Source organism: Salvia hispanica, chromosome 4 (genome assembly GCF_029641045.1).
Source record: "Salvia hispanica isolate PSC_SH4W2 chromosome 4, Shi_PSC_v1, whole genome shotgun sequence".
NCBI classification, from domain to species: Eukaryota; Viridiplantae; Streptophyta; class Magnoliopsida; order Lamiales; family Lamiaceae; genus Salvia; species Salvia hispanica.
Genome location: NC_142695.1, coordinates 57,928,514 through 57,952,742, shown reverse-complemented (window position 1 = coordinate 57,952,742; position 24,229 = coordinate 57,928,514). Strand labels below are relative to the sequence as shown.

Genomic DNA, 24,229 nt, shown 5'->3' with positions numbered 1-24,229 from the left:
TTTATATTTAAATTTAATTTCATCACAGTTTTATAATAAAATTAAAATTTTAAAATTTTTAATAATTGAAAAATGCGCGCGCACACACACACACTACACACATTTCACATATTTCACACACTTCACACACTACACACATTTCACATATTTCACACACTACACACATTTCATACACTACACACACTTCACACACTACACACATTTCACATATTTCACACACTACACACACTTCACATACTACACACATTTCACACACTACACGCACTACACACATTTCACACACTTCACACACTACACATATTTCACATATTTTACACACTACATATATTTCACACACTACACACATTTGTGTGTATGAAGTGCGTGTAGTATGTGAAATGTGTGAAGTGTGTGAAGTGCGTGTAGTGTATGAAATGTGTGAAGTGCGTGTAGTGTGTGAAATGTGTGTAGTATGTGAAGTGCGTGTAGTGTGAAATATGTGTAGTGCTTTTTTTTTTTAGAATCAACATTTTAATTATTCATATTAATTCCATTCCACTTCCATATTAATTTGTAGTTATCAAACATAGGAATGGAATCAATCAAGGATGAACAATTCCCTTCTTTTTGCATTCCTTGTGCTTGGTAAGCACAAGAATGGAATGAAATTGTTATTCCATTCTCACCTTCATTCCATTTCTATCTCCATTTCATTCACTCCTCATTTCATTCCATCATACTAAGAAGGGCCTAAGAGTAGTATAAAAGAGTTGGGTGAATCAATAGCTAAAAAATATACCAATTTTCGGTGCATTCAGATTTTTATCACGAATTTTAATTCTTGATATGTGGTGAAAAATTACATCACTTGAACTTGTAGTAAATTTAGCATGATTAAATTTCTAGCATATTAAATCTTACCTACCTGATAGGAATTAACGTGAGGTTAATTCCTATGGAAGAGAAAATATTGAAAAAGAGGAAAACAGCGTGACTTTGTAGAGTTTTGGAGAGATTGGCGGTTTCTCCAAGAGGGAGAACCGATGGAGAGAACGAGATTAATATTTTAATTCTTCATTCTGCTTAATAATAATAAAAGACTCCACACATATTTATAATATGTGTGATATAAAAAGATCTCCTATAAACTAGGGAAGTAAATCAAAAGCTAATCAAAAGCCAATCAAATCCTAACCACTAGGAAAAGTAAATAAAATCATAGAAACTAAATAATACTAAAGCATAAATAAACTAAATAAATATACGGAGAAAATATCAGCTCCCTTCCGAAATAAAATAGAATATCAAGTCCCTATCACCTACATAGCATACTAAATTGTATTATTAACCACACGAAGATTATTTCTCATCAATTTAATGGCCAATTGAAGTGAACATGCATGATCATTTTCTCATCAATGAAATGATGAATTTACTACTGCGTTGAACGAACTACATTTATTATCTTCGTTTGAGTGTCAGAAAAGCAGTTGAAAATAAATGTTCACCAAAGACTTTAGTCAACTTTCATGAATATCATTTTTTAATAATCTCCCGATCCTTATTACTCACTCCGCCGATAAAAAATAGAACATATTTATAATTTTTAGTTGTCCACAAAAAATAGAGTATATTTAAAAAATGAATGTTTTCATCAACTTTTCTCTTACTTTTTTCCTTCTCTCATAACTAATAATATGGACCTCACATTCCACTAACATTAATTCTCTCATATTTTTTTTCCTTTCTTTTTTGGACCCCACATTCCACTAACACTATTTCTCTCTTATTTTTTTCATTTTCTCTTACTTTATCAAATCCACATTAAAACCCGTGTCATTTATAAAATGTCTTATTTTTTATGGAAGGGGGGAGTATACAGCAAAGTGATGTTTGAGTATTAATTTTAATGTAAATTTCTCCATTTATATAGCAAAGTGACGTGAGTATAAATTTTAGTAGTATTATTTTACACTAAAATTTTTTGAACTTAAAATATAAATTTTAGTAGTATTATTTTACACTAAAATTTTTTGAACTTAAAAAATCCAGACCCTAATTTTAGATTTGTAAATTATACTAAAAATCAATAAATAGTTAGACATTCTTAATGTAGTTGTTTGAGTCACCCAATGTGTGTGAAGTGTGGCATGGTGCGTGGGTGTGAATTAAAGATAGTGTATAAACTTTGATTAGATTACAAAACTCTTAATTATCTTTAGTTATACTTATGCGAAAATAAAATTGAAGATACTCCCCCATCCCCGTTAATTGACACTAATTTTCTTTATTGTTCATCCCAATTAATGTTGGAATATATATAAGATATATGTTGGAGGAGTAGTTTAGTTTGGAGGAAATATTTGATAGGAGAATGTGTTGAATATATAGGAAATGGTTTAAGAGAGGTGATGTGGAAAAATTAAGAACACTTTATTTCTCAAACTTCAACTCCTTCCACTTACCAACTTATTCAACTTCTACAAAATGTCACAACTCTCCCCTATTTATAGGGATTCACTTCATATTCTAGAATTCTCTATAATATTTTATATCTAGATTTTTTCTCCATAAAAATCTAGATATTTTCCTAACATTTTAGGAAATTTTACTAAAATATCTAAATATTTTAATACATTCTAATTCTAGAGAGTTCTACAAAATATTTATAATCTAGATATCTAGATATTTTAATACCTACTAATATCTAGATAATTCTACTACAAAATCAAGTTTAATTATTTATTTCCAACAATTAATCGATACTTTTACATTTTACTATTTTTTATAATGGATCACACGTTCCACTCATATTTTATTATAAAATTAAATATAAAAGTAAGACGCATGTTTCTTAAAATCTGTATTAAATCAAACAGTGTTAATTAATTAGGGAAGGAGAGAGTGTAAATTATTTGAAGATGTAGAATAGAAAGTGGACCTAGAATGATCAGCTAACGATTTATGGTTATTGAGAAATTTTATGTTTGAGCCCATTTCAACTTTTAGACCCAATATGCGGCCCATTTGAAGCCAGCTAAATTCACAATTTGGCCCGTTATAAGCCCAGCTAAATATTAGCACATCGGTTTTCGAATATTTTTAAAATTTTATTTAAATTCTATTTCTATTACAAATCATATCTTTACGCTCTATAATTAGCACTAAGTAATACTTAAAGATATAAAATAATAAACAAGACTGTTAATTTATCATCATTACTTTTATTAAAATTTATCATAATTACTTTTATTAAAATTTATCATAGTCTATTTCTATATGAAGCCGAATCATGATTTTATAGCTCTATTTAGTAAGAAAACGAATATCTGAAGGTAAGTAGCACTTAGTAATAATATAATTAAATTAAAAATTATACTATAAGAATATTAATTTATTTATTATTTCTTTTAATATCTAGCCAAATCATGATTCGATAGCTATATTTATGAAAGAGTAAAGGTCAAAATTGGTCCTGAACATATGGTCATTTTATCTTTTTGGTCCTAAACATTATCTTTTGGATTTTTTGGTCCTGAACATATGAGAATTTGATCATTTTGGTCCTCTGTTAACTTTTCCGTTAAAAACTAACGGTCAACGGATTTAAATCCGATTTTGACCAATTTAAGTTTTAATTCTATTTTTTAAATCCTTAATTAAAAACCCTAACTATTATTAAAAATATTCTTTTAAAAGATTATTTAAAAAACAGATTTTTAAAAGATTTAAAAGAATATTTTTAATAATAGTTAGGGTTTTTAATTAAGGATTTAAAAAATAGAATTAAAACTTAAATTTGGTCAAAATCAGATTTAAATCCGTTGACCGTTAGTTTTTAACGGAAAAGTTAACAGATGACCAAAATGATCAAATTCTCATATGTTCAGGACCAAAAAATCTAAAAGATAATGTTTAGGACCAGAAAGGTAAAATGACCATATGTTCAGGACCAATTTTGACCTTTACTCTTTATGAAAATAAATTCTTCAAGGTAGCAAAATGTGGGAATCGCATCGATGACCAGATCTTTGTGGGATTAATGCATATTACTATCATATCATAATATGAAATAGTTTGCGTGTTTAAATTTGCTTGCCCTAGATAATAAGATAAGTTATTATAGAGACGTGACATATTACATATATATTAATGAGAAAGGCTTAAAGTAAACATTATACTCCTATGTGCCATTAAAAATGAAACGTTTTTTTTTGTGTGTCCCATTAAAAATGAAACGTTTTTAAAAATGGAAACAATACCCTCTCTACCTTTTCTTCTATCATACTTTACTCTGTCTTCATTAACTCACAAAACAACACTATATAAAATCTTGTACTGAAAAGCAAATGTTACATATTTAATGGGACGGAGGAGTAGTAATTAACTTCACATGGAAAATACATCGTGATTGACACAAGACTAGTGAATGCTAGTCATTTTATTTTACAATTAATTTCGCATGGAAAATACATCATGATTGACACAAGACTAGTGAAGACTAGTCTTTTTTTTATTGATAAACGAATAGAAATTTAAATGCCACGCTTTTTCTTAATGGTCAAATAGAAGTTGTAAATGTTGTCGGGATCTGCCAATGATTTAGACACACTCTCTATCTCCAAACACCTCTTTACCCATGAACTTAATTTGGGATAATCTTGTTGGATGCTAATAAAATCGCCGCAGATTTCGAAGGTCTTGAACCAAGGGGTATATGTGATCAAAGCCACATCCAAAAAGCCGAAGCCGTTGTTGCCGAAGAATGGCTTATCGCCAAGCTCCGACTCCATCTGCTTCATGAACTCCGCAAACCCTTCTTACCCGCCTCTTTCTCTTCTCGCTCCTCACACCATATCAAATTTCCGGTTTCCATTACCTACAATTCATTATCAAGTTATATAAACAAGTTTAAGTAGCATCAAACAATTTTACAACATCAAACTTGCTGATGTGCAAACCACGTCCCACATCAGGAAATAATTAGTAAAGTTGCACGCAATATATAATCCTACAAATTATGATTATATAAAATCGCGAAGACTATGTCCAAAGTGGACAGTATCATACTAATATAGCACATGTAAAACTATTTGCAATTGACTATAACAAGACAATATATACTACCCCTGTCTCTTAAAAATAAAAACTTTCTAAACTTTCTACTTTAAGAAATGAACCCCACAACCCACTAACTCTATTTCCATGCTTTTTTCTCTTCCTCTCTCTTACTTTACCCATTATTCTCTCATATTTTACCAATTATGCATATAAACCTGTGTCATTTCAAAAGTTTATATATTTCAAAGACGGATGTAATACCTTTTTGTCTATATAATCAGCCAAGAACCTCGCTTGAGCTCGTTGGTAAGGATCACAAGGCAGCAGCGTCGGAGATTTGTCCTTCCACACCTCGTCGATGTATTCGACAATAACAAACGATCCACAAACGGGTTTGCTGTAGTGGATCAAAACAGGGATCTCCTTGTAAATGGGATTGGACTCGAGAAGAAGCTGGCTTTTATTTTCCTTGTCCTCCTCTCTGTGCTCGTAATCGATGCCCTTCACTGCTAACGCAACTCTCGGCCTCATTCCGAACATGCTCGGATAAAAATCCAGCAGAATCACCTTGTCTTCCATGTTCATGAAAGAGATGGAGATTTTTGTTTTGTTTTGTTTTGGTACAAAATCAGTGAAACATTTGCAAAGTGTGGATGTAGATTTAAAGGGCATGATAGTAGTACAAAATATTTTATAATATGGCCATGCCATGTTCCATAAATAATGTTAATTCATGGTTTCCTGGAAGTTTAAGTTTGACTCATACATTTAAATTCAAGTTTATTGCAATGGAACAGCCTTAATATAACGATACACAAACATCCATTTCTAGAAGAAACAAATACACACCAACATAAAGTTTACTAATGAAAGAAAAGACAATGAAAACCAAGTAAAATTACATGGACCCAATTGAAAAACAGTTCCATTTGATATCACACACCACGAGTTTGTGCACCTTGATTCAATGTTAATAAATGAGGACGTTATATTTACAATTGATTGCAATAGTTTAAAAGTATTGAATATAACACATTCAAGTAAAGTAAATGTAGTTACTATACCTGCATTTTCAGCTTCGTCTCCATTTGGAACTTTAGAAAGCAGACAAGTCAAAGAGGGAAACATAAATTATTCAACATAAACCAACTAAGTTATAGGAGTACTATAAAATATTATTTCATGCTTTCCTCGAAATTATTCAATAATTACAAGTGCAATAAAATATGTGGCCAAGTCACATGTTCAATAAACAATTACAAATAGTCATGATTTGTTTGTTTGATTGATTGATTTAACTATGCTCAAAATTATAAACCCTAAAATTATACTCCCTCCGTATCACTATCAATAGTCATTTTTCTATTTCGAAAAATTTGTTTATAGTTGAGTCATTTTCATATATGGTAACTTCTTTTACTTTCTTATTTACTCTCTATTACTTTATTTACTCCATTTTATTCACTCTATACTTTATTCTCTCTAAATTTTCCTCTCTCCTACTTTATTATCTATATATTTAAGACACCCAACATCCTTTTCTTAGACTCTGTGCCCAAAAGTTCCGCTTCAACTATAGTGAAGCCGAAGGAGTAGAAAAAAATGGCAAGCTAGAAAGCGAAGCTAGAATATATATACAACAACCACTATTAAATTAGTCCCCAACTTAATTGATACGACATTGTTTTCAATCAATAAATATTTGACAACTAAAATAATTCGAAAACTAAAATTATCAAATGATCATATGAAAAATTGAAAGTGGCACGTTGATGATAATCTAAATTGAACTATGGTACGTGACATATTTTTTTTGGAAAGTCCATTTCTACAATTGAGGCCCAATACTAGGCCCATTTGTAAGCCCAGATAAATATTATGAGCTTTCGTTTCTATTATCAATAAACGCCTCTTTTTAGAATATCAGTGCCTATTGGATGACTATTTTTTTTTTATCAATTACTAGTATATTAATTTTGCTATTCATACATAAATCATTTAAGAAAGCATTTATTTTATCAAAACCAATTACTACTAAATAAACTTTTGTTGGGCCTAGATTAACAATTTAAATATTTTGGCTGAATTTATGCTAGCACATTACCTGTACCGAAATCTTTATACAAACTTTTTTTTGGTATACATAAATGCCACCGGTATTATTTCTTTAGTATCTAGCCAAATGATGATTCGATATCTTTACTTAATATGAAAATATATTCTTCGAGGTAGCAAAATGTGGGTATCGCATCGATGACCAGATCTTTGTAGGGTTAATGCATATTACTAACATAACATGAAATAGTTTGCGTGTTTAAATTTGCTTTCTAGATAATAAGATAAGTTATTATAGACACGTGACATATTACATATATTAATGGGAAAGGCTTAAAGTAAATATTATACAACAATATAACCATTAATTTCACATGGAAAATACATCACGATTGACACAAGACTAGTGATTGTGGCGAAGCTAGAAGTTTTCCGTTTGGGGCCAAATTACTGTTAATAATTATAGAATTTTTTTGATGCTCATGATGTCGAAAGCTCGATTATTTATATTTTCAATTTTAATTTTTTATTACGATTATAATGATAGAAGAAAATAATTACGAATTGATAAAGAATTAAAATTAGCATTATTAGTGGTGTAAAAGAGAATAAATAGAAATTGTATTCCAAAAAGTAGAAGAAGAAACAGAAATTATATTTCAAAAAATAGAAGCAAAGAAAATACACATAGACCCTAAAATTTTCAAAAGTAATGATATCTTGAAAAGCAATAGCGTTACCTTTAACTCAAAGACGGAAAAACTTTTATCAAAGATATCCGATAAGCTTGGAGGACCAAGTTCTTCTAATGCAAATGTTATCAGGGAATCACATAATAGTCAGACCAGTGGTTCTTCTTCTGAAGAAGACAATGTCTTAGATCAACTTGACGAAATTTTCAAGGATGAAGAACAAAGTTATCCTTATAAAATTAATAGAATATTTAAAGGGAGAAAATTTAATAATAATAAAAATTATTATAGTAAACCCTCACCTGCAGATTTGCAATATGAAGAAAGAGGACAATTCCATAAATCTAGCTATGATGGAAATTCTATAACAGAGTGGAATATTGATGGAAAATCTGAATATGAGATTCTTAATACTCTGCAAGAAATAGGTATGGCCAAAATAGCATATAGATATAACGGAATATCTGAAAAGGAAGCTTGTGTTCTCCTCGTTAATGGATTCACCGGCCAATTAAAAAATTGGTGGGATAATGCTCTGAATTTCGAAAGCAAAGAAAATTTTTTAAACCATGTCATTAATACAGAAGATCAAGATGGGGAAATTAAAGAAACAAATGATGCCTGTGATTACCTAGTTGTAACGATATCAATGTATTTTATAGGAAATCCTAGGGAAGAATTTAATAGCTCCTCTATTGTTCTGAAAATTTTAAAATGTCCTACTTTATCTGATTATAGATGGTATAAAGACGTTTTCATAACCCAGGTTCTCAAAAGAAATGATTGTAATCAAGCCTTTTGGAAAGAAAGATTTATTGCAGGATTACCAAAATTATTTGGCGAAAGAACAATCCAAAAAATAAAGGATGATATAGGAACTGAAAATATCTCCTTTGAAGAAATTACTTTTGGGCAATTATTTGCCTTCATCAAAAAAGAAGGTTTATCCTTATGCATGGAAATAAAAATTCAAAATAAATATAGAAAAGATAAGCAGAAAGCCAAGAATGAATTAGGATGCTTTTGTGAGATGTTTGGAATAGAAAAATTAGAAGCCCCGTCCTCTAAGAATAAGAGAAAATATTTTAAGAAAACTATACAAAAACCCTTTTATAGTAAGCCGTATAGGAATAAGCATAGAAGACCAAGGCCTAAGAAAGATTATAAACCAGAAAAAGATAATATTGAAATAAAGTGCTGGTTTTGCAAGAAAACTGGACATACTGAAAATCAATGCTGGAAGAAGAAAAGGAGAAATATTAAATTAATAAGTAAAAAAATTATAGCCTTTTAAAGGAAAATGAAGAAGACTCTTATTCTGATACCGAATCTAATTCTGACTTTGAAGAAATTCAAAGCTCCTCTAGCGAAGAAAATTATCATACTAGCAATGAGCAAGGAAAGGATATTTGTAAAAGCTGTATTAATGTTATCTCCAAAGAAGAAAAGGAAGTCATCTTTGATCTTATCCAAGAAATTCCTGATAACAATTTAAAAGAAGATTACCTTAACAAACTTAAAGATTTAATATTAGAAGAACCATCGTCTTCTAAGAAAGTCAAAATCAATGAACAGTTTAGTTTAAATAAAATTTGGGAATGATATCCATACCAAAGTTTTTCCAAACAAATAACGGCTAGAGATCTTCAAAATGAAATTAATACTCTTAAAAGGCAAATTAATAAAGAGTTTCATGAATTAAAAGAAAAAGACTTTGAACTCGAATCAAGAATAGAAATTATTGAAAATAATGAGAAGGTTCATGATTGGAATAATGAGAAAGAAGATACAAAATCCAATTCCATAAGAGTAATTCAAAAAATTAATTATCAAAAATGGCATGTGAATGTCACCCTAGTTGTCGATAATTTCAAAACTAGTATAATGACTTTGGTTGATTCAGGAGCAGATCATAATATTATTAGAGAAGGAATTGTTCCAACAAAATTCTGCGATAAAACAAAAGAAAAGCTTTTTACGGCAAACAATAATCCTTTAACGATAAAATATAAACTTTCTAGAGCTCATATTTGTAATAATGGTTATTGTTTCAAAAACATTTTCACTATTGTTAGTGATGTCTCTTATAACATGATTTTAGGAACACCCTTTTTAACTCAAATATACCCGTTCTATGTTAATGACATAGGCATCAAAACCAAGATTCAAGGAAGAGAAATAAGCTTTAAGTTCCTCTCATCCATTAAAAAGCAAGAAATATTAAACCTTCAAAGTAGTTCCATATTTAAACAAATAAATAGCATAAGCCATAAGAAAAAACAAATTAATCTATTAAAAGAAGAATTGCCTTTTCAAAGAATCGAAGATCAATAAAAAACTTCTAAATATATTAATAAAATCAAAAAAATAGACAACAAATTTATCAATAAAGTCTGCAACGAAGTTCCTAATGCTTTTTGGGATAGGAAACAACACATAATTGAATTACCATATGAGAAAGACTTTAATGAGAAAGATATTCCTACAAAATCAAGGCCTATTCAAATGAATCAAGAGCTTATGGAGACCTGTAAAAAGGAAATCAATGAATTAATAAATAAAAAATTAATAAGACCTTCCAAATCTCCTTGGAGCTGTTCTGCCTTTTATGTCATGAAACAAGCTGAACTAGAAAGAGGAACTCCTAGACTAGTAATAAATTATAAACCTTTGAATAAAGTTTTACAATGGATTAGATATCCTATTCCTAATAAAAGAGATTTGATAAATAGATTATATAATGCTAAGCTTTTCTCCAAATTTGATCTTAAATCGGGATTTTGGCAAATTCAAGTTGCTGAGAAAGATAGATATAAAACAGCTTTTACTGTACCCTTTGGACATTACGAATGGAATGTAATGCCTTTTGGATTGAAAAATGCTCCCTCGGAATTTCAAAGAATAATGAATGACATTATGAATCCCTATAGTCATTTTAGTATTGTCTACATTGATGATGTTTTAATCTTTTCTCAAGATATTGACCAACATGTTAAACACCTTGAAATTTTCATGAAGGCCATCGAGAAAAATGGATTAGTTATCTCTACTCCAAAAATGAAACTCTTCCAAACCAGCATTAGATTTCTAGGTCATGACATTACCAAAGGGACATTTAAACCTATTAACAGATCTTTATCTTTCACAGAGAAATTTCCTGATGAGATCAAAGATAAAAACCAATTACAAAGGTTTTTAGGATGTTTAAATTATATTTCCGATTTTTATCCAAATCTTAGAGAAACCTGTAAAATCCTTTATCAAATACTGGAGAAAAACCCTGTTAACTGGTCTAATGAACATACTAAAGTAGTCAGAATCATTAAAGAACAAGTAAAGTCTTAACCATTCTTAGGAATCCCAGATCCTAAGGCTTTCATGATTATTGAAACAGCCGCCTCTAATATAGGTTATGGAGGAATCTTAAAACAAAAAGTAGAAATCAATGCAAAAGAACAATTGATAAGATTCCACTCAGGAATTTGGAATAATGCACAGATGAACTATTCGGTCATCAAGAAAGAAATTTTAGTCACTGTTTTATGCATTTCAAAATTCCAAGATGACTTATATAATAAAAAATTTCTCCTTAGTATAGATTGCAAATCTGCAAAAGAAGTCCTTGTCAAAGATGTTCAAAATATTGTTTCAAAACAGATTTTTGCTAGATGGCAAGCAATTTTATCAGTTTTTTACTTTGAAATTGAATTTATCAAAGGAGAAAATAATCCATTACCTGATTTCCTAACCAGAGAATTCTTGCAAGGAAACAGTCATGAATCCATGAATCCAGAAAAGAAAAGAATACAGAGTGCCAAAGACTATGAAGTTCAAACTCCAAAAGACTCATCAAAAGCCATTGTCTCGGCTTCACACCCACTTACTCCTCAAAAATCCATTCAAAGAATACCAAACAGATTCTCTCCTCTTCAACACCAGCCTCTCAAATCTCCCGAAGCCAACTAATATTCAAATCCCAAACACCCCCGAAATTCATAAATATGTTGTCAAAGATTGGCATGAAGACTGTGGGATGACCACTTTTGCTGATTTCCCAGCCAACATATCTCAAAATGATTATATTAGAAACCGTTTTCCAAATCCTTCTCAATTTTGGGAGTCTGATGATCCCTTAAAAGACCAAAAGTATTATGAGTTTATTCTTGTAGACTCGAATTCGGTTGAAATAACTCACAATTTCAATAAGTCCAAAGAGGTAGAATTTTCAAAATGCCTTATCAAAAGAATTTATACTCCTACCACTTTTGGAGGACTTAGTGAGTTCAAAATATTTTCGGTCAATCATCCAGCCCATGGGTATCACTACATTGATTACAAGAATGCATGGTTTCGTGCTTTCTTCTTAAGACCCTTCAACCACTCATGGTTCTTTTCCTTTGATCAAAATTCCGACAAATCTCTTCCAATATGGTTTCTTGATTGGTGGAGAAAGTTTGGATCTTCAGTTCAAATTCGGCCTTCTCAAATCCAAACTGGTTTTAACGTATTTGCAGAACTTTCTACCCTTAAAAATTATCAAAAGTTCGTCATGTTTCATGCAGAATTTAAAATCCCTTGGATCTTTGCTTGGGATTTTCATTTTGAGAAAATCTACCCAGACCCTACTCTCTTCTCTTTAACAAGGGTCTATAAGATCAAATGGTGGGCAAAATTCCAAGAACGTCTTGGAGCAGAACCTGCAGTTAGACATTTCTTATCTACTGGTCAAAAGATTGTTTACCAAAAGGAAGAGACTAAAGAAAAAAAGGACACCAAGAAAGCTAGTAGTTCAAAACCAAAAGAAGAGCCCAATTTTGTTGATCTGCCTGATTACCTCAAAAAAGAGTTCTTTGAATATATGGCTCAAAGGTCTACTTCGTCAAAATCCAAATCAGAATAATCAATTTCCTCTGATCCGATTGGAGGACAAGATCCGTTTGATTTTTAATGGCAGCAGTTTTTCAAAGAAGAGCGTTAAGATTATATATTCTGGATCTCAAAGAAGGAATCAAAGATGAAGTGGCAAGAAACGAAGCTTTTCTCAAAATTATCAATAAAGAAATCAATGTTCCAGGAGAAATTGATCAGTTTCATGTTGATTTAATCTTAACTGGGATCCAAAGAAGAATGAGCCTAATCAATGAAATGAAGAAGAACTTTAAAATCATCTCCATCTTACTTGCTGCCTGATATGTTTTTCAAAGATTGCAGTTTCGAGATTACCAGACTTGAAGAAAGGGTTAAAATTCAAAAACGTTTCATCAAATATATCCTTATTCAACAACAAAGGAGACAAGAGTTCTACAGGATCAAAATTACATAAAAATCTGAGTCACGTCAAAGAATGGAGAAAACAATGGTATCAAATGACCTTCTCTCTCTCCAAGAAATTGAGTGGAGGACAGGTCATTTGATACCATTATTTTCTCCATTCTTTGACGTGACTCAGATTTTTCTGTAATTTTGATCCTGTAGAATTCTTGTCTCCTTTGTTGTTGAATAAGGAGATATTTGATGAAACGTTTTTGAATTTTAATCCTTTCTTCAAGCCTGGTAATCTCGAAACTGCAATCTTTGAAAAACATATCAGGCAGCAAGTAAGATGGAGATGATTTTAAAATTCTTCTTCATTTCATTGATTAGGCTCATTCTTCTTTGGATCCCAGTTAAGATTAAATCAACATGAAACTGATCAATTTCTCCTGGAACATTGATTTCTTTATTGATAATTTTGAGAAAAGCTTCAATTCTTGCCACTTCATCTTTGATTCCTTCTTTGAGATCCAGAATATATAATCTTAACGCTCTTCTTTGAAAAACTGCTGCCATTAAAAATCAAACGGATCTTGTCCTCCAATCGGATCAGAGGAAATTGATTCTTCTGATTTGGATTTTGACGAAGTAGACCTTTGAGCCATATATTCAAAGAACTCTTTTTTGAGGTAATCAGGGAGATCAACAAAATTGGGCTCTTCTTTTGGTTTTGAACTACTAGCTTTCTTGGTGTCCTTTTTTTCTTTAGTCTCTTCCTTTTGGTAAACAATCTTTTGACCAGTAGATAAGAAATGTCTAACTGCAGGTTCTGCTCCATGATGTTCTTGGAATTTTGCCCACCATTTGATCTTGTAGACCCTTGTTAAAGAGAAGAGAGTAGGGTCTGGGTAGATTTTCTCAAAATGAAAATCCCAAGCAAAGATCCAAGGGATTTTAAATTATTCATGAAACATGATGAACTTTTGATAATTTTTTAGGGTAGAAAGTTCCGCAAATACGTTAAAACCATTTTGGATTTGAGAAGGCAGAATTTGAACTGAAGATCCAAACTTTCTCCACCAATCAAGAAACCATATTGGAAGAGATTTGTCGGAATTTTGATCAAAGGAAAAGAACCATGAGTGGTTGAAGGGTCTTAAGAAGAAAGCACGAAACCATGCATTCTTGTAATCAATGTAGTGATACCCATGGGCTGGATGATTGACCGAAAATATTTTGAACTCACTAAGTCCTCCAAAAGTGGTAGGAGTATAAATTCTTTTGATAAGGCATTTTGAAAATTCTACCTCTTTGGACTTATTGAAATTGTGAGTTATTTCAACCGAATTCGAGTCTACAAGAATAAACTCATAATACTTTTGGTCTTTTAAGGGATCATCAGACTCCCAAAATTGAGAAGGATTTGGAAAACGGTTTCTAATATAATCATTTTGAGATATGTTGGCTGGGAAATCAGCAAAAGTGGTCATCCCACAGTCTTCATGCCAATCTTTGACAACATATTTATGAATTTCGGGGGTGTTTGGGATTTGAATATTAGTTGGCTTCGGGAGATTTGAGACCAGGACAGTATTATATGGAATTTCAGGCTGGTGTTGAAGAGGAGAGAATCTGTTTGGTATTCTTTGAATGGATTTTTGAGGAGTAAGTGGGTGTGAAGCCGAGACAATGGCTTTTGATGAGTCTTTTGGAGTTTGAACTTCATAGTCTTTGGCACTCTGTATTCTTTTCTTTTCTGGATTCATGGATTCATGACTGTTTCCTTGCAAGAATTCTCTGGTTAGAAAATCAGGTAATGAATTATTTTCTCCTTTGATAAATTCAATTTCAAAGTAAAAAACTGATAAAATTGCTTGCCATCTAGCAAAAATCTGTTTTGAAACAATATTTTGAACATCTTTGACAAGGACTTCTTTAGCAGATTTGCAATCTATTCTAAGGAGAAATTTTTTATTATATAAGTCATCTTGGAATTTTGAAATGCATAAAACAATGACTAAAATTTCTTTCTTGATGACCGAATAGTTCATCTGTGCATTATTCCAAATTCCTGAGTGGAATCTTATCAATTGTTCTTTTGCATTAATTTCTACTTTTTGTTTTAAGATTCCTCCATAACCTATATTAGAGGCGTCTGTTTCAATAATCATGAAAGCCTTAGGATCTGGGATTCCTAAGAATGGATAAGACTTTACTGTTTCTTTAATGATTCTGACTACTTTAGTATGTTCATTAGACCAGTTACCAGGGTTTTTCTCCAGTATTTGATAAAGGATTTTACAGGTTTCTCTAAGATTTGGATAAAAATCGGAAATATAATTTAAACATCCTAAAAAACCTTTGTAATTGGTTTTTATCTTTGATCTCATCAGGAAATTTCTCTGTGAAAGATAAAGATCTGCTAATAGGTTTAAATGTCCCTTTGGTAATGTCATGACCTAGAAATCTAATGCTGGTTTGGAAGAGTTTCATTTTTGGAGTAGAGATAACTAATCCATTTTTCTCGATGGCCTTCATGAAAATTTCAAGGTGTTTAACATGTTGGTCAATATCTTGAGAAAAGATTAAAACATCATCATTGTAGACAATACTAAAATGACTATAGGGATTCATAATGTCATTCATTATTCTTTGAAATTCCGAGGGAGCATTTTTCAATCCAAAAGGCATTACATTCCATTCGTAATGTCCAAAGGGTACAGTAAAAGCTGTTTTATATCTATCTTTCTCAGCAACTTGAATTTGCCAAAATCCCGATTTAAGATCAAATTTGGAGAAAAGCTTAGCATTATATAATCTATTTATCAAATCTCTTTTATTAGGAATAGGATATCTAATCCATTGTAAAACTTTATTCAAAGGTTTATAATTTATTACTAGTCTAGGAGTTCCTCTTTCTAGTTCAGCTTGTTTCATGACATAAAAGGCAGAACAGCTCCAAGGAGATTTGGAAGGTCTTATTAATTTTTTATTTATTAATTCATTGATTTCCTTTTTACAGGTCTCCATAAGCTCTTGATTCATTTGAATAGGCCTTGATTTTGTAGGAATATCTTTCTCATTAAAGTCTTTCTCATATGGTAATTCAATTATGTGTTGTTTCCTATCCCAAAAAGCATTAGGAACTTCGTTGCAGACTTTATTGATAAATTTGTTGTCTATTTTTTTGATTTTATTAATATATTTAGAAGTTTTTAATTGATCTTCGATTCTTTGAAAAGGCAATTCTTCTTTTAATAGATTAATTTGTTTTTTCTTATGGCTTATGCTATTTATTTGTTTAAATATGGAACTACTTTGAAGGTTTAATATTTCTTGCTTTTTAATGGGTGAGAGGAACTTAAAGCTTATTTCTCTTCCTTGAATCTTGGTTTTGATGCCTATGTCATTAACATAGAACGGGTATATTTGAGTTAAAAAGGGTGTTCCTAAAATCATGTTATAAGAGACATCACTAACAATAGTGAAAATGTTTTTGAAACAATAACCATTATTACAAATATGAGCTCTAGAAAGTTTATATTTTATCGTTAAAGGATTATTGTTTGCCGTAAAAAGCTTTTCTTTTGTTTTATCGCAGAATTTTGTCAGAACAATTCCTTCTCTAATAATATTATGATCTGCTCCTGAATCAACCAAAGTCATTATACTAGTTTTGAAATTATCGACAACTAGGGTGACATTCACATGCAATTTTTGATAATTAATTTTTTGAATTACTCTTATGGAATTGGATTTTGTATCTTCTTTCTCATTATTCCAATCATGAACCTTCTCATTATTTTCAATAATTTCTATTCTTGATTCGAGTTCAAAGTCTTTTTCTTTTAATTCATGAAACTCTTTATTAATTTGCCTTTTAAGAGTATTAATTTCATTTTGAAGATCTCTAGCAGTTATTTGTTTGGAAAAACTTTGGTATGGATATCATTCCCAAATTTTATTTAAACTAAACTGTTCATTGATTTTGACTTTCTTAGAAGACGATGGTTCTTCTAATATTAAATCTTTAAGTTTGTTAAGGTAATCTTCTTTTAAATTGTTATCATGAATTTCTTGGATAAGATCAAAGATGACTTCCTTTTCTTCTTTGGAGATAACATTAATACAGCTTTTACAAATATCCTTTCCTTGCTCATTGCTAGTATGATAACTTTCTTCGCTAGAGGAGCTTTGAATTTCTTCAATGTCAGAATTAGATTCGGTATCAGAATAAGAGTCTTCTTCATTTTCCTTTAAATGGCTATTAATTTGTTTACTTATTAATTTAATATTTCTCTTTTTCTTTTTCCAGCATTGATTTTCAGTATGTCCAATTTTCTTGCAAAACCAGCACTTTATTTCAGTATTATCTTTTTCTGGTTTATAATCTTTCTTAGGCCTTGGTCTTCTATGCTTATTCCTATACGGTTTACTATAAAAGGGTTTTTGTATAGTTTTCTTAAAAGATTTTCTCTTATTCTTAGAGGACGGGGCTTCTAATTTTTCTATTCCAAACATCTCACAAAACTACAAAAATCTTGTGATTTAGCAACGGACATTTCCGCTACTAAATAAGTTAATTCCGTTGCTAAATCACGTTAGCAACGGATTAGTAGCAGATAGTGTCCGCCGCTAAAAACCTTGCTGCCAAATGGCTTGCAGCATACACCATCCGCTGCTAAGTTTTAGCAACGGATTTCCGACAAAGAGTATCCGCTACTAAATGGTGATCAAATCAAAAACGAAAATGAATCAGGTTTAGCAACAGATATATCCGTTGCTAGTACTAGCGGATCAGTAGCGGAGTTAGATTAGCAACGGATATAGTCCGCTCCTGGATTATTTTTATTTTTATTTTTATATTTCTATTCTGTTGCTATTCCGTTGCTAATTTTAAAATTATATTACAGAAAAATTATTTTATTTCTTATCCAGTTACGGCAACCTGTTTACTAATTCATTCTTGGCTTTCTACTTATCTTTTCTATATTTATTTTGAATTTTTATTTCCATGCATAAGGATAAACCCTCTTTTTTGATGAAGGCAAATAATTGCCTAAAAGTAATTTCTTCAAAGGGGATATTTTCGGTTCCTATATCATCCTTTATTTTTTGGATTGTTCTTTCGCCAAATAATTTTGGTAATCCTGCAATAAATCTTTCTTTCCAAAAGGCTTGATTACAATCATTTCTTTTGAGAACCTGGGTTATGAAAACGTCTTTATACCATCTATAATCAGATAAAGTAGGACATTTTAAATTTTTCAGAACAATAGAGGAGCTATTAAATTCTTCCCTAGGATTTCCTATAAAATACATTGATATCGTTACAACTAGGTAATCACAGGCATCATTTGTTTCTTTAATTTCCCCATCTTGATCTTCTGTATTAATGACATGGTTTAAAAATTTTTCTTTGCTTTCGAAATTCAGAGCATTATCCCACCAATTTTTTAATTGGCCGGTGAATCCATTAACGAGGAGAACACAAGCTTCCTTTTCAGATATTCCGTTATATCTATATGCTATTTTGGCCATACCTATTTCTTGCAGAGTATTAAGAATCTCATATTCAGATTTTCCATCAATATTCCACTCTGTTATAGAATTTCCATCATAGCTAGATTTATGGAATTGTCCTCTTTCTTCATATTGCAAATCTGCAGGTGAGGGTTTACTATAATAATTTTTATTATTATTAAATTTTCTCCCTTTAAATATTCTATTAATTTTATAAGGATAACTTTGTTCTTCATCCTTGAAAATTTCGTCAAGTTGATCTAAGACATTGTCTTCTTCAGAAGAAGAACCACTGGTCTGACTATTATGTGATTCCCTGATAACATTTGCATTAGAAGAACTTGGTCCTCCAAGCTTATCGGATATCTTTGATAAAAGTTTTTCCGTCTTTGAGTTAAAGGTAACGCTATTGCTTTTCAAGATATCATTACTTTTGAAAATTTTAGGGTCTATGTGTATTTTCTTTGCTTCTATTTTTTGAAATATAATTTCTGTTTCTTCTTCTACTTTTTGGAATACAATTTCTATTTATTCTCTTTTACACCACTAATAATGCTAATTTTAATTCTTTATCAATTCGTAATTATTTTCTTCTATCATTATAATCGTAATAAAAAATTAAAATTGAAAATATAAATAATCGAGCTTTCGACATCATGAGCATCAAAAAAATTCTATAATTATTAACAGTAATTTGGCCCCAAACGGAAAACTTCTAGCTTCGCCACAATCACTAGTCTTGTGTCAATCGTGATGTATTTTCCATGTGAAATTAATGGTTATATTGTTGTATAATATTTACTTTAAGCCTTTCCCATTAATATATGTAATATGTCACGTGTCTATAATAACTTATCTTATTATCTAGAAAGCAAATTTAAACACGCAAACTATTTCATGTTATGTTAGTAATATGCATTAACCCTACAAAGATCTGGTCATCGATGCGATACCCACATTTTGCTACCTCGAAGAATATATTTTCATATTAAGTAAAGATATCGAATCATCATTTGGCTAGATACTAAAGAAATAATACCGGTGGCATTTATGTATACCAAAAAAAAGTTTGTATAAAGATTTCGGTACAGGTAATGTGCTAGCATAAATTCAGCCAAAATATTTAAATTGTTAATCTAGGCCCAACAAAAGTTTATTTAGTAGTAATTGGTTTTGATAAAATAAATGCTTTCTTAAATGATTTATGTATGAATAGCAAAATTAATATACTAGTAATTGATAAAAAAAAAATAGTCATCCAATAGGCACTGATATTCTAAAAAGAGGCGTTTATTGATAATAGAAACGAAAGCTCATAATATTTATCTGGGCTTACAAATGGGCCTAGTATTGGGCCTCAATTGTAGAAATGGACTTTCCAAAAAAAATATGTCATGTACCATAGTTCAATTTAGATTATCATCAAATCTGAGGTTCTTAATTACGAATTGGTTTGGAATAGTCATCTCATTCCATTTAAGGCTTTTAGGGGTACAAGTAGTAGACTGCTCAGCATCTACCTGTAGAAGGATTGTTTCTCCTTTTGAGAAAGGGTTTCAACTAAATTTTGGGTTTAAATGTGAAGACATGAGTCTAAGATATATTCAAAACATAACTGCAAAATTTTTGCAAACGTGGAATTCATCTCCCTGGATTTGAACATCTAAAACTAAAGATTCTAGTATCATTGGGTCAGTAAGGTCAACAGAAAAGTTTGGAGAGCAATTAAAATAGATTGGTCCGTTGCATATATTGGTTTGAACCATAGGTAGGAGAGAGGTTTCATATCTTTTCAATCTTTTATCTCTCAAAGCTAAATATATAGGCGTGTCGACTCCTATATGAACTAAAGGTTTGACAGCTATTTGTGCTAAACCAACATGTGCGTATCTATAACCATTCTCTTTATATTTTTTGACCGATTCTATATTGAGAAGGGGGAAACTATCAGACTCATGAAGAATACTTCTAGTTTCTTCATGGGTTCTAATGGAGAAGGCAGTCTTAAAATCGATTATTCAAATTGGAGTATACCCAAAGAGAAAATTGAAAAACCTAAACCCTAACATTTGCATTATGAGGAGAGAATAAAGCAATAGTAAAGAAAGTGAAAAGAAATGAGTTGACTTTTACTAAAAAGAGAAATGATGCTACTACTATGTAACATACCAAAATAGCAAAATAACTCTAGTACTATGGAACAGATGGAGTATTTTAGAAAGTGGACCTTATAATCCATTAACTCTATTTCCACTACTTTTTCTCTTAATTTATTAATTCTTCTCTCGTATTTTACTAATTATGCATTAAAACCAGTGCAAATTCAAAACTTTCTATTTTTCAAAGACGGAGGTAGTACCTATTTTTCAAAACCTCGCTTGAGCTCGTTGGTAAGGATCACAAGGCAGCAGCGTCGGAGATTTGTCCTTCCACACCTCGTCGATATATTCGACAATTATAAACGATCCACAAACGGGTTTGCCGTTGTGGATCAAAACGGGGATCTGCTTGTAAACGGGGTTGGACTCGAGAAGAAGCTGGCTTTTATTTTCCTTGTCCTCCTCTCTGTGCTCGTAATCTATGCCCTTCACTGCTAATGCAACTCTCAGCCTCATTCCGAACATGCTCGGATGATAATCCAGCAGAATCACCTTGTCTTCCATGTTCATGAAAGAGATGGAGATTTTGTTTTGGATAAGGATTTAAAGGTAGAGACTTTTATCACCATCACCATCACCATCACCATCACCTATCATCCACTTCTATTTTTTTAATAATAAAAGGACTATGATAATAACTAGAAGTCCTCGAAATGAGGTAAAGTGAATAATGCATAAAGTAGATTACATGGTAGTCTCTCTATCCAATAAAAATATACACAATAGGTATGTCACGAAAATTAAGACAAAACTGATAAAATAAGAGATAGAGGGAGAATAGTAGTTAAATCTGATGTGGCAGGGGGATTTTGTAGTGCTGCTGACGTGGCAGGGGAGGGAATGGCTGGGCTATGGCTGGCCTATGGCTGGGCTATTACCATTGGAGATGCTCTTAGTGGATAGTGAGACCTACCTTATTAAATTAATATAACTTTCTAAAATTGGAATGCACATATTTTTATGGAACGAACGAAAATAAAAAGTATAAATATTTTTATAGGACGTATGGAAAAATATACTCCCTCCGTCCCGGCTAAGATGACACATTCCTTAGCCGGCACGGAGTTTTAGGAGTAATTGGTTAATGTGTTTAATTGGAGAGAGAAAAGGTAGGTGGAAGTATTAAAATAGAGAGAGAAAGAAAGGTGAATATTTTAATAGGGGTGAGAAAAAGTGGTTGAGTGTATTAATTGGAGAGAGAAAGTTTCCTAAAAAGGAAATGTGTCATCTTGGTTGGGACAAACTAAAAAGGAAAACGTGTCATCTTAAGCGGGACGGAGGGAGTAGTACTATATAATTCATCTATTATAAGTATTCTACAATAGTAAAGACATCTCATTTGGATATGAAGATTAAGATATAACTCCTCTATTATAAGAGTATCCACAATGGTGGCTAACGCACCGGCTAGCCGATTCGCGCCGCTAGCCGGTCGGCTAGCTGAACCATTGGGATCGGCCAGCAGCAAATCGGCATAGAAACCGGCGAGCGCACGCCGATTTCCAGGCGCTGGCCGATGCGCTCGCTGGCATCTTGGGAGAGTATATAGCTTAGTTTGATCCCATTATGTAATCCAGAATGAGAAGAAAGAATAGTTCTTGATTCCGCTGCAAAAGTATCAATTCATAATTTTTGATAATTATCACCGCTTTTTCAAAAAAAAAAAAAGACTAATTCATGATATGAGAACGTAGAAATTGGGTTGAAATAATGCTCCAAAGAAAGACTAACCGCTAAAATTGAAGTTGTATTATTTTGTTCTTTGATTAAATAATTATCGAGTATCAGTAATTTAAAAGTTTATTTAGGATTGTATCTATCCCGACCTTTGGTGGTTTAGTCAATTTCATCTTTAATATTTAATCGTTGTTTCAATGTTATCCCATTTAATCGAGTATTTGTTAATGAATAATGAGACTTTTGAAATTAAGGGTCCTCTTATAATGCTTATAGCACCCTAATTCAAAATCAAGACTAAATTTTCACCTCTAAATTTTAAAATGAGTGGATGAGATTAAAGTTCACAAAATCTCAATAAATAATAGACAAAATATCAACAAAATGGTAATATCGTCATTATGTTATCATATGATAATTTTCGTGAGAGTTTTTTTATATCAACATTGTGTATTACAAATGTCAATAATATGACATTAGAATATCAACACAAGGACAAGAAAATATCAACACATTTTTATTGAGATTGGACATGCATAATATTGAGATTTTGCCTACAATATATTGAGATTTTTTGTTGCATTTGTTGAAAATAGCTGTTTATCAACATGTACGAAAATTGAAATATAATTAATCAAATTTCATCACCCGAACATCGTCGGAACATATGCAATTGAGATCTCGTTGGAACCCTTATTAAATTATCTTTAATTTGATATATTTTTTGCGAAACAATAATTTAAATTGAGAGAGTTACGTAAATTTAAAGATTTGAGATGATGAGGAGAGAGAAAGTAGTTAGTTATAATTACTACATATAAGGTTTGATATTAATACCCTTTTAATTTAATTAATAATTATTTAAATTTAAAATATATTACACTTGCCATTATATTAACCACAATATCTTCTAATCTAATGGTTGAAAATTGGTCTCAATTTGGGATTAGTAATTAGTTAGCAATTGATTACCTCCCTATAAATTAATACTATTATTTTCATTTTGTTGATTATAATACTCCTTATATCTTGTTATTAACAATATTAATTTTATGAACGTTGCTATCTATTGGGGAAATTGCTATCATAACAATAAATATAATAAATAACAAATTCGAAAACATTAGGTAATATAAACGTTCAGCTCCTCTGAAATTAACATGAAATGAACACTTGCAACGATTTGATCCATTTAATTTAAATAAAAAGATTTGTTTTAAAGGTATATAAAATCACCAAAAAATCAAAAGCAACACCCGTTAAAGTGTGAAAGAGAAAGCAATTGAAAAAGTGAGTCAAGTTTTAAGAATTAAAAGTCATTTTTCCAATATATCTCAATTATGGTTTCATAAAAAAGACTTCGCTAATAATTGATGAGAGAAATTCTTCAATTAATTCAATTATAGACCAAAAATTCATTGTTGAGTTAGACTGATTCAACCTACACACTATAGTCTATATATATAAGGTTAATTTATGGTTTCCTGGAAATTACTTCATCACTAAATCAAGAGATGAACTCTTCAATAATTGCAAATACAGTACAACATAAAATATGGAGTATGCCAATGAAAAAAAAAATAGCAAACCACTAATTTTTTTAAATTGAAAAAATTGTATACTCTAAGTTTGGATTAATTAATTATAACAACGTACTATGTTAAAAGATGACCAAACACAATTTAATTAGTTCAAAGTTTCTCCTTCAAGTCCAACCAATTATTTAGAGTGTGAGTCACCCAACTTGTGGTGTGTGTGTGAATTACAATTAAAGAGTAATTCAAAAATTGAAAATAACATAATCCTGAATCGGATTAGTAAACTCAAACT

At 30.9% G+C, this 24,229-nt stretch overlaps 2 pseudogenes across 1 annotated transcript; one reads left to right on the top strand and one right to left on the bottom strand.

Annotated features, from left to right (window-relative positions):
- Positions 1-4,338: 4,338 nt before the first annotated feature.
- On the bottom strand, positions 4,339-21,279 carry LOC125196574 (putative glutathione S-transferase; annotated as a pseudogene). The gene is made up of 3 exons (XR_016128857.1): positions 20,923-21,279; positions 5,302-6,134; positions 4,339-4,858 (listed from the first exon to the last, which is right to left on the bottom strand). The product of XR_016128857.1 is annotated as a putative glutathione S-transferase (transcript).
- On the top strand, positions 11,611-12,751 carry LOC148929684 (uncharacterized; annotated as a pseudogene).
- Positions 21,280-24,229: the final 2,950 nt, after the last annotated feature.